Raw genomic sequence first — 12,884 nt, forward strand, 5'->3', positions numbered from 1 at the left:
AATGAAGGCAAAGCATTATTAAAAAAAAGAAGGGAGGGGTTATCCATACAGCTCAGGCAGACATTAAAAGAAGTGGTGAAATCTTCATTAGGTGCTATTGATGCCACATGTGTAGAACCAACAATGTTAAACATTTTACAGATTAGTCGAAAATTTCCACCCAGAAGATAAGTCGATCTCTATTTAAACATTTTAACCTACTGCCTGGGTGTCCAACCCTGTTCTTCCAGCTGTTGATGAGTCACAAATTGGAAGAGTTGGAATCCAACAGGGGCTGGCAGTGAACTGAGAAAGTTGAAGTTTAACAACAGTGGGAGGGTAACTATTGGACACCTGCCCCATTAAAGGACAGCATCATGGTGATATAATATTCTTTATAAAGAGCTAGTTAGGAGTCAGTTGTCTAAACACATGAAATTGGGTTACATTTTCATTATGTAAGTTATACTCCTGAGTGCCTTGCTGTATTATTGGCACCTTGTTAGTGAGAAAATTAGATCCACTTGGGAAAGTAGAGAGCGGGAACTTTGTGTCGAATTACCTTGTACAGGGTTGGAAGGAGAGAAACAATGTTCGGAGTTATTTACACAGGAAAGAGCTTGGGTCTTCATTGCATGGAGTAGATGCGGATTCTACAGCAAAGAACAATGCGGAATATCATGTTAAATTCAGGATCACAGCTACTATGACGGCAGCCATACCAACCAAGTAAAGCTCTGTAGAGTTTGTCAATCTTTTGGTGACTGTTCTTTGAAAACTGCTCAGTTGTATCTTTGCATATTGCTGTATTCTGCAAATATGTCTGGAGCTATTTCTCTAATTTCCTTGGACCCAGTCTGTGTCTGAGAATAGGTCTCATGGTAAAACTGCTTTATCTTTTTAGACACCTGTTCACAAAGCCTCAGATCCCAGGGGCCACTTCACAGGGAAACAGGATTACCAGGCAGGCAAAGAACGTTCCAATGATACACTGTGATTCTTGAATAGCCACGTTACAATCAAGGAAGCCAACAAACATCATGGTGGCAGCTATCACTATGTAAATACCAATGTAAAATGTCCCAGGAGCTTGTTTGTCTCAGATCTGCTGAATCAAACGATTGGATGGTTTGGGTTCATGTCGAAACCACATGGCAACTCCAAGGATGACTCCCCCAGCCAGAATATGATATTGAAGACAAAGAGCATGTATTAAACACCTTCTACTCCCAGCGGCTGGAAGATGTTCCACTATTCAATCTGCAAAGAGCATGTTCTTAATTCTTAATTAATTCACAGGTGGGTGCTCATTTGTAGCCCATTCTCATATAGAAGAGATTCACCACCTTATATTCAAGGACATTCATTGCAGCATACAAGAAACAAATTATATTTCTGCTACTGCCTTGGCCATGCAAATATTGGACTGCCGTATTTTTTCCAACTAACGCATTCAAATATTTAAATCAGAGAGAGTTTGAAATAACAGGACTGCAATGATCTTTTTTTCTTTATTTATTGACCAGCAGTACAGTGTTAGAATAACAAGTAGCTCAGCAGTATACATTACAATATACAAAGCAGCAAGTCGCTGTAACCTGTTTTTTGCTTGAATCTGTACATTTCTGATGGCAGTACGGTGTCATAATAGACGTTAATAAAACATATAGTGTTCTTTTAACTCCATGTTGGCATGCGGGGCATACCCCTCCATTAGTGACAGTGATGGGTAGTGTTGTCTTTCGATACTGCCGTTCTACAAAATGTTCACATGTATTTAAAATAATTAGAATAACAAGGTAAAATAAGTGAGTGGAGGGGACTACATGCTCCATCGTCTCCCAGAACACCTTCGTCCTTCCCTCTACTTACTCCTGTACCAAGGTTCCCATGGGTTTTGGAATGTGCCCTAAGTGTTTTGGACTTGCGTACAACTCATCCATAAGGTAGGTAACATGCGCTACACGTGAGGCCTCAAGTGAGAAAGGTCCACAGCAACTCAAAACAGAAGGATAATTAAAGAATCTAAGCATAGAACCTTAGTGGGTGGGCAGTTGGACAAGTAAAATATATCATGTAGAAATTTTAAAAATATCTTTATGAAATACTCAATTGTTGGTAAGGTGACAAAGCCGTTTCAACATTACAGGAAGGAGTTCTGGACCATCTCTTTATTTATGATACTACTAATAACATATGCATAGTTTTCAGCTTAGGAGGTTTCAAACATTAATAAATGTATGTATTAATATAAAGACAGACTTTGCAGTTTGAGAGCTTGGATGCCTAAAACGAGAATTACTGGTACATACATGGATTTATAAACTATTGAGAAAATGGTGAGAAATGTTAGACCAAATTGCTTAGCTTGAAAAATAGCTGCTTCAATAGTTTATACTCTTTGGCCAATTGGGCTTAAAGTCTACAATCCCCTTGTTAAATCTCCACAAGTTTTGATTTAGTAAATAAACCATACATTTTACAGATAAAGGTTTGCTCAATAATCCAGTGCGTAAACACATGAGAAATGTGTTGGATGGAGAGTCAGAAAATAAATGTTTGAGCTGTAGATTAAAGGGACTCTCCAGTGCCAGGAAAACAATCTGTTTTCCTGGCACTGCAGGTCCCCTCCCACCTTCCACCTCCCATCCCCGGTTGCTGAAGGGGTGAAAACCCCTTCAGTCACTTACCAGAGTGACCTTCCTCCGCCGCCGCTCCTCCCCTTCATTATGTCAGCCGGCGGGGGAGACCTAATACTTTTCAATGCTTTCCTATGGGGATTTTAGCGACGCTGGAGGTCCTCACACAGCGTGAGGACGTCCATAATCTGTGCTATGATCCCGGAAGTGCCCTCTAGTCAGGGCCGGCGCGTCCATAAGGCGGCACAGGCGGCCGCCTTAGGGCGCACCGGCTCTGGGGGCGCCAGATTTCAGTGACCGGCAGGAGGGAAGCGCCTGCGGCAGCGTTCTAATGAGAGGCGGCGAGAGAGCTCTAACCTGTCTGCTCTGCTCCCTCGCGCGCCGTGTGCTGATTCTGCGGGAGCCGGAATATGACGTCATATTCCGGCTCCCGGCATCAGCAGACAGCCCGCGAGGGAGCAGAGCAGACAGGTTAGAGCTCCCTCGCCGCCTCTCATTAGAACGCTGCCGCCCGCCGCACTGAAGCCCCACTGGACCCCAGGGACACATCCACACCAGCTCTCCAGGTAGGGAGGCTGGGTGGATATTATTATTATTAATTTGTGTGTGTCTGAAAGTGTGTGTGTCTGAAAGTGTATGTGTGAGTGTGTGTGTGTGTGTGTGTGTGTCTGAAAGTGTATGTGTGAGTGTGTGTTTGTCTGTGAGTGTGTGTGTCTGTGACTGTGTGTGTCTGTGTTTGTCTGTGAGTGTGTGTGTCTGTGAGTGTGTGTGTCTGTGAGTGTGTGTCTGAAAGTGTATGTGTGAGTGTGTGTTTGTGAGTGTGTGTTTGTGAGTGTGTGTCTGTGTATGTGTTTGTCTGTGAGTGTAAGTGTGTGTGTATGTGTCTGTGAGTGTGTGTCTGAAAGTGTATGTGTGAGTGTGTGTTTGTCTGTGTGTATGTGTTTGTCTGTGAGTGTGAGTGTGTGTCTGTGAGTGTGTGTGTGTATGTCTGTCAGTGTGTGTGTATGTGTTTGTCAGTGTGTGTGTGTTTGTCAGTGTGTGTGTATGTGTTTGTCTTTGTGTGTCTATATGTGTTTGTCTGTGAGTGTGTGTGTATGTGTTTGTCTGTGTGTGTGTATGTGTTTGTCTGTGAGTGTGTATGTGTGTGTCTGTGTGTATGTGTCTGTGTGTGTCTGTGAATGATTGTATGAATGTGTGTGTCTGTCAGTGTATGAGTGTGTGTTTGTGAGTGTCTGTCAAATCAGTGAGATTATGTTTGTGATTGAGTGTGTGTCTGTCAATGAATGAGTGTGTGTAAGATCAGTGAGTCTGTGTCTGTCAGTGACGTCTGTGTGTTTGTCATTGAGTGTGTGTGGCTGTTAGTGTGTATACACCACTGAGTGTAGCGTGGCTGAGCGGAGCGCAGTACAGGAGCTTCTGTTTCCTGTACCCGGCCAGACTGAGAGGAGGTGCTCACTGAGAGAGCACTTCCTGTCAGTCCAGCCAGGTACAGAAAACTGAAGCTCCTGTAGAGGGTCTGCTCCGCAACGCTACAAGAGAGGTAGGAGGCACACCAGGAAGGGGAGTGTGACCGCTAAGAGGGTGGGGGGTGCACCAAGGGACAGAGAGGGGAGGGGAGAGAAAAACCAAGGGACAGGGAAAGGAGGGGGGAGGGGAGAGGAACACTAAGGGACGGGGAAGAGGGAGGGGCTGGTTAGGAGGCACATAGGTGAAGATGTTAATTTTAGAGGGGGGGGGCGGAAAAATTCATCTTCGCCTATGTACCCAAAAATCCTTGCACCGGCCCTGCCTCTAGTGGCTGTCTAGTAGACAGCCACTCGAGGAGGAGTTAACCCTGCAATGTAAATATTGCAGTTTATGAAAACTGCAATAATTACATTGCAGGGTTAAGGGTAGTGGGAGTTGGCACCCAGACCACTCCAATGGGCAGAAGTGGTCTGGGTGCCTGGAGTGTCCCTTTAAAATAAAAAATATACTCTAATTAAAACATGCGTGCATTTGATTATGCGTTTTTCATCGGAGGTATTTTTTTTTTTTCTTTGGTGAAACTTCAATATATAAAAGGAATTTCATTGTACTTACCACGCAGCGGTTTGTGCATGTTTGGATTTAGAATCATTTAATGTGGGAGCTAGTTTGTTTAGAATGGTTTGTTTGCCTTAGAATCAAGTGGAAATCATGTGTGGGGTGTTGTGTTTACTGTATTTATTTATACAGTCTTCCTCAATAAATCTTTCCGGACATTTACGACGCATAATGAGACAGTAAGGGGCTTATGTAAATGAAAAGAAAAACAAGAAACAGATCACAGTGCACCTTTCAAGTGACAATTCAGACAAGTGTCACCAGATTATATGAAGTTAAGCAGCACGTTAACCCGTTCCTTTGAAAACTGCATTTTCTTTTTTTATATATATTTTTTATTTTTGCGGTGCATAGTGAATGATACAAGCATGTCTGATGTGCCACAAAAGCACCTCAGGCTTTTCCTCGCGTAACATGCGGGACATATGTTTAACAGGCACATTTTTATATTTTAAGCAGGCTTTGTTCAATAGGTCATTAAACAGGCTAATAAACAATATAGCTTGCAATAACATAAGATTAATTCTAGCTATCGAGGAAAACTGCATTTTCTAGTGCAAAATGTATGCAAAACATATTGACATACACTAAATGTATGCGCTAAATAAAAAAATAAAAAAACTATAAATATGCTATGGCCTGAATCTCCCAGTTTACTTAAAACCAAAATAAATATAAAAGACTGTGTGAATCTCTTTATAAGTCTGTGTGTGTAAATATTTAGAGAGAGGGAGACAGAGGATACGTCAAGTGTGTATTGTGGGAATATAAATCCATTGATGGGTTTTGGAGAAATCATAATAAACCACATGAACTATTTATTAATGTATTCTGGACACCAAAACTGGCACTATTTCCCACAAATACATGTCTCTGCATTATTTTTCTTTTATATTAAATGTATTTATTTTTTTACATTTTGGCTAGGGGTAGAGCTAGGCTCAATGCTCGTTTAGTCCAAATACTGCATAACGTGTGGTTTGATTGACACGTGATGCGAGGTCTTGCATGTCCTAACCAGTTCAATATTAATGAGAGATACTCACAAGGGCATAGCCAGTTATGCCAATTTGGTCATAATATGAACTCATGAAATTCTCACTTTAGTTTATTAAATTATTATATCAGAAGAATATCAAATGCAGAAAATAATTGGATACAATAGCAAAAAAAAAAAAGATACAATAGCAATACAAGAAAAAGAATTATAGGCATCATACAATACTGGCAAGTTAGATGGTAAGTATGGCCAAAATATGAACCATCACATAGCTATCTACAGGAACTGTCCCATGTCTCACCCCTCCACAAAGTCCCAAACCTACCCATATGGGTCTAAACTATAGATGCAGCCTATACCGCAATGTTCAATATCCAGAAAACTCCTCTCAATTTAAAGTCGTAAAGCCATAAAATGGATGGAAAGGGGGAGCGGGTCTCTACTTCATCCAACACCCAAAGGGTGCCTGCCCAGAAACTCCCCCTACATCCATCAGCCTTGTCTCAACCCACACTGTTAACTCCAGTAGCCTCCATCTGTGCACCATTAGTGAAGTCTGTCGAGGATAGAAACTCCAGCCAATTAAACCACCATAGGGCTGTCTGCACTCAATATGTCCATTTGTCTTGCCTCATCAACCACAAAGGAGGATAGGCTGTTGCTTCTAAAGAAGTGGTATCAGTGCTTTTACTGAGCTCAAAGGGCAAGAGAGAATGGACATTTTGTAAGCTTGTATGGACAGCTCCTTAGGGGAAGAAATTCTGTTTTGAACCGGGGAAGGTGATTGGCAATAAGTATCAACACATCATAAATCGCTCACCAGAAAATCAGTATAACTAAACAAAGCAAAGCTACTATGCGTGGACCAGACTAGCCCCCTTATGAATGCATCCCCAACAGGTAGCCAAAAGGGAACTGTTTTTGCAAATTAGTACCAGTGCATCAGGAGTTTGTACGAAAGTCCCATTCCCTCTCAATGAACTGCTTTCCAAGGGCCTCCTTCCATTTCACAATAAAGGAGGGGGGAGGCAATATCTATTTTGAATTAGTGAGCTATTTAACAGGGACACCACTCTGGGTGGGGGAACTTGTTCATAGCATAGTCCCACAACGTTGGTGAGGTCTACCGTGAGCTCAGTCTCTGTCGGATGGAGGAGATATAGTGAGACACCGGGTGAATTGTCAGACATTGTAGCAATGTGGGTTCGAGACAGGGTATTGGGACATGCTCCCATCCTACGAGACCATATGTCTTACTCAGGGTCGAGCCGTCTCTGGAAAATGCAGTTTTATCAAACCCCTAGTGCCTGCAGGGAATGTGGGATTATTATCCAATAGGGTAAGTAGAGGACTGGAAGTGTTTATTAAAAGAACCTTGTGCCCATTCGGTGCCACACAGATGCCAAGGCTTCCACCCTTGGATGTGCCTTTGCCGTCCTCCCCCTTCCACAGGTTCCAATAGGACAGCCAATTTATCTTCATCTTATGGTTTATTTTTTGAGCAGAATAAAAATCCAAATTGTAAAATGAAAGCTACATTAGTAATGCTGTAATTATAACAACTTTCCATCTATATGGGCCTGAATTTTGTAATTCGGCCTTAGAAATTCACAATTCACTGTTTAGTGGAAAAAAATAAACCTGTGTATTTTTATGTTAAAATAAGTAGTATGAATTATGAATTTTCATTAAAGGATTAGTCCAAGCACCATGACAACTTCAGTGATTTGAGTGGTCATCGTGCCTGGAATTCGAATGTGCTGCGTTTTAATATGAAACGTTGCACATACGCCGTTTAACCGCTTTGCTGCTAGAAGTGTAACCCTACCTCCGACTGCGTACCAAGAGTTCCGAGCTGACTAATGGAAATTGTGTGCATATTTCTATGCGACAGTCATTCATTGGCTGAGAGTGGTAAGCTGATGCGGTCAGCCGAATGAGCAGCACGATCGGCATTTGACTTCTGCAGCTCTACATAAGCCAGATGTCGTAAACCTGCCTTCTACTGTGGTCATGATGGATGGAGTAACCATTTAAGGATTTTAGAATAATACCAAACTTTTATTTCATACTTACCAGTAAATTTATTTTCCTGGCTATTTATCATGGCAGCATCACTTATGGGTAGCTCCACCCCCAGCCAGATCAGGACAGGAATAAATTAAACAATTAACTAGACTATAGGCATAAAAGGTCCCTCCTCCTTCCATACCTCAGTTCAATTGAAAAGCTCAGTTAAAATCCAGGGCGGAAACCTGATGCTGCCATGATAGATAGCCAGGAAAATAAATTTACTGGTAAGTATGAAATACAATTGCAGTATTCCTGGCTAATCATAGCAGCATCACTTATGGATAATACCCAAGCTAATAAGAAAAAGGGGGGGGGGGTTATATTCCACTCAAATTACTGCAAAACACACAACATTTATTACACAGAAGTAACTAAAGTCAAAATGCTTCTGCCAAACTTAGTGGAAGAAGAGGTCACATCCAATTTGTAATGTTTGATGAAGGTCATTGGAGAAGACCATGTAGCTGCCCTGCAGATGTCATCAGTAGAAACCTCTGCCCAATTAGCCCATTAAGTGGTGGAGGTATACCCTTCAATTAATAAGATTTAATTGACATTAGAAATCCATCTTCTTAAAGTGGATGCAGCTTCACATATCCTGGAGCCTGAAGGAATAATGAATAGATGATCAGTCTTCTGACAAAATCCTGAAACCTCCAGGTATCTAAGCAGACAGTCCCTCACATCTAAACGATGAAGTTTAACATCCAAATCAGAAGAAGGAGCCGGAAAAAGGAAGGTAGAACAACATCCTGTATGAGATAAAAGTGGTGACCACCTTAGGTAGAAAGTCCAGTTTACGTCGTAAAATCACTGTCATGAAAAACTTGAGTATAGGTCTCATCACAAGGAAAAGGCTCTAATCTCTGATAATCTTCTAGCCAAAGTAATGGCCACTAAGAAGAGAGTCTTATATATCAAGGAGGAGAAATCCATCTCTTCTAGAGGAGAGAAAGATGCTTCAGACAGGACATCCAGGACTAGGGGAAGATCCCAAAGAGGCGTAAAGTTGCCTTTTGGAGGCCTGATCCTAGAGTAGCCTTAAAAACCTCACAATTAAGGGATTAGAGGCCCAATAAACATTGCAGAGGGCAGACAGAGCCAAACATTGTACTTTTAGTGTACTCAGACTCAACAATTCTTCCATGCCAACTTGTAAAAATTCTAGTATATGGTTCTGATCAGGATATAAGAAGTTCATTCCCATGACCTTCGCCCAGGTCTTGAATGCCTCCCATATACGGTGATAGCAATTAAAAATAGATAGTTTTCTTGACTGCAGAAGAGTATCAGTTACTGCCTCAGATAATCCTAATTGCAGGAGCCTTTCCCTTTCAAAAGGGCCCCCAATCTCAGTTGTTCGGGATTGAGATGGAACACAGGGCAGGTCTATTCTGTTTGGTAGCATCCAGTGAGGTTCCAGACTCATCTTGCAGAGCATAGAAAACCAGGGTCTCCTTGGCCATACCAGAATGATGGCTATTACACATTTTCCTTCTTTCAAAATTTTCTTCAACAGGCGGTGAATGATGGGTAGGGGAGGGAACACGTACCCCAGATCGAATTCCCATATCTGCGACAGCACATCCTGTCCCACTGACCGGTGGTCTTGGTGAAGAGAAAAAAAAAAAAGTAATTTGTGAATTTTAAGTCGATACCATCAAATTGATCTGGGGAATGCCCCACCGAAGAGTTCTCTCTGAAGATCTCCGAGTGAAGTTTCCCCTCTCCTGGCAAAATCTCTGATCTCCTTAGGTAATCGGGCAGTACATTCTGAGGACCTGGTAGATACACCGCCTTCAGACCTTGAAGCTGCTTCTGAGCAAACTACATCAGGGGAGCCAATTCTTTCAGGAGAAGTCTGCTTCTGATACCCTCTTGGTGATTCACATAAGAAGCCACGGCTCTGTTGTGCATTTGAATTATAATCCAAGAATCTTTTAGATAAAGGAGCAATGCTTGAAGGGCCTTGAAGATTGCTCTCAGTTCTTTCAGGTTGGAGTGTAATTTTCTTTCTCTGGCGGACCACTTCCCCTGCTTCCATATCGAACCAAAATGGGCTCCCCCATCCTTGCAAACTCATGTCTGTTGTGACTACTAGCCAGTTCGTATCTTCTAAAGGGTAACCATAGCAAAGGTTCCTCCGTATTGTCCACCATATTAGACGATCTTTCGTATCCTGGAGAAGATAAATCTTTTGATCCTAGTTGGATCTGTCCTTGACGAACTGTCTCAGAAATTCCATCTGAATTGGTCGAGTTTTCCAATGGACCCATCTTACAAGCCCTATTGTAGGTGTAAGGGATCCCAAGAGGCTCATATATATTTTTTTGCAGATATGAATTTCTTTACCTGAACCTTCCAAATTTTCTACCAAATCTTGACCAATCTGTCTGGTGACAGAGTCACTATTGAGAGAAGAGTGTCTATAACTGCACCTAGAAATTGTATCTATTGTGAAGGTATCAGAAAACTCTTTTACATGTTCAGGACCCATCTATGTTCTTGAAGGCAATCTATAGTCACTCAGGTATGAAGAGTCACTTCTTGTTGAGAGGATCCCACTATTAAGATGCCGTCTAAATAATGGACTATTTTGATCTTTTTTTGTTCTTAGGAAGGCAACCAGGGAAACAAGGATCTTCGAGAAGGTTCTCAGAGCCAGGCATAACCCAAAAGGAAAACCCATAAACTAAAAATATTTTCCCCAAATTCAAAACCGCAGAAACTTTACATGGTTTTGGTGCCTGGGGATCTGATAATGTGCATCCTTTAGGTCTATGGAAGTCATCCAATCTCCTTCCTTTATGTTCAAAATGGATTCCATCTTGAATAATCTTCAGATTGTTGTTTAACACTTTCAGATCTAGAATAAGTCTCCATTTTTCTTCACGTTTTGGAGCCAAAAACACTGTGGAATAGAAACCTCTGAACCTTTCCTCTATTGGAACTTCTTTGATTACTCCTAGTTTTTTTTAACTAGATTCGAGAATCGAGATACAATTCCTCGTGGCGGTTTCTTTTACGCCTCTTGCGGCTCTTGAACGCTTGAACGCGGGTTGTGAAGGGAAATGCAAGACTTCTATTCTGTATCCCTCTCTTATTATTGACAAGACCCAGGAGTCTGTAACGTTTTTGGTCCAGACCGAATAGAATCTGTGAAGTCACCCCTCAATCACTCCTGGCTGGACCTACACACCTTTAGAAGGTCTTGGAAGAATTGGAGGGCTGATTTGATCTCCAAGTAGTATTTCTGAAATATTCTACTGTCTCGAAATTAATTAACAATGTCTGAATTTTTTGTTTTTCCATTGGTTAGAAAAGGGTCTCCTTTGTCTTGAGGAAGAAATGCTCTTTTGCCATCAGCAGCCTTTTGGATCGCTTTATCTAAAACTCTATAAAAAAAGCAAATCTCCTTGAAACGAAAGAGCACAAAAAAAAAAAAAGGACTTTGATGCGTAATCCGCACCCCGAGAATGAAGCCATAAAGCACGTCTGGAGGCTACTGAAAGGGCAATATTTTTGGCTACCATTCTTGTTATATCCAGAGAAGCTTCGGAACTAAATTTAGTAGCTAAATTAAATTCTTTGCGACTATCAATCAGATGCTCTCTGCAAACCCCAGCAGCAATACCCTCTTCAAAATTCTCCAGCCAAACTTTAAATGCCATTGAAAGGGTAGTCAAGGCAACTGCTGGGCGAAGAGCTGACCCCAGAGCTAGGTATGACTTAATTAAATCAGCATCCAGACATTTTTCATGGGTTCCCTCAGATATGCCATTGAATCCACTGGAAGCGTAGTTTTCATTGCCATACCGATGACTGCAGCATCTATTTTAGGTATGGACATCCATGATTTTGAGTCAACCGGAGAATATGGGTAAACTCTATTCTGGTCTACTCCACTCTTGAGCAATAACCTCTTTTATAGCAGATTTTAGGTCTTCAAAATATCTGATTCTTGAACATCTGACTTTTCTTCTGGAATATTCAGCATATCTCTTATCAGGGAAATTAACATGTCAATAGATCTAGAATCCAACGATGTAGAAGAGTGGTCTAATTCATCATCCTCTTCTTCGGAAACAAGAAAAACATCCAAATTATCTTCGGCTTCAGAAGCCAGAGATTCATGTCTGAGACGTTCAATCAGATTAAATTTCTCTGTAGAATATTTGAATCCGTCTGCAATCGCCTCTGTGATCCATTTCTTTGAATCTTCCTGACGAGAACTTCTTTTACTACTTTCTCCAGCAACTTCCAATAAACAGTTTCTACACAATTTTCTGCCTTCCATAGCGGTCACATCGCAGTTCATGCATCTATTTGATTTTACTTTATGTTTTCTTGGAGATGAGTCACAATTTCTGCTGTGGCTGCAAAATATTTAGGCCACATATAAATATATTACTGGCCCATTTGGCACTCTTTTAGTTCCCCCATAAAGAATTTTTGGCTCACCTATGTCTTCTATTTTCTGAATGTCTGGAGGCAGAGGGAGAAGCCATACTAAAAACGGAATAGTTTAATTCTATTATGTATCCAGAGAAGCTTTCTTAAACTATAAACACTTTGAAAAACTTGTACCAAAACATAAAATACTATTTTTCTTACCTTAATGACAAAGATAGACCTCTTAGGGCAGCATACTCCAAATTAAGACTTTTTTTATTCATTCAGCAGAGACAAACGACAACTAAACAGTGGCATCTAAAAAATCTGCGCTCTTGCACTTTAATTTTTTTCTTACCAGCCAATAAAGAACGTGCCTGCTAAAGCTGATCCGATAAAAAACTTGAAGTACCAATTTTACCTTACTGCACATGCAGTAATAGCGTGTCACTACTCCGCAACTTGGGTGTTGTCCTTTATATCGGAAAGCGCAAAACACTGGAAGAGCACAGAGATTAGGACAAAACAGTCCTCCTGCAGCACAGAAGTTGTCCACAATTCAAGAAGGCCAACAGCTACAGGTAGGACAACCCTTACTCTACTCACTCATTAGACACCAAAATACAATTAAGTCAGTAAATCTAGAGAGAACACAACTCTCCTACAAAATGAACAAGATTGAACAAGATAAGAAGGCTTCTCCAAAATACACTGCC

General features: G+C 41.4%; 1 pseudogene; it reads right to left on the minus strand.

Moving 5' to 3' along the window:
• Positions 1-607: 607 nt before the first annotated feature.
• Positions 608-9,820, minus strand: LOC134583018 (CD81 protein-like; annotated as a pseudogene).
• Positions 9,821-12,884: the final 3,064 nt, after the last annotated feature.

The sequence above is a fragment of the Pelobates fuscus genome, chromosome 1 (assembly GCF_036172605.1).
Source record: "Pelobates fuscus isolate aPelFus1 chromosome 1, aPelFus1.pri, whole genome shotgun sequence".
Lineage (NCBI taxonomy): Eukaryota > Metazoa > Chordata > Amphibia > Anura > Pelobatidae > Pelobates > Pelobates fuscus.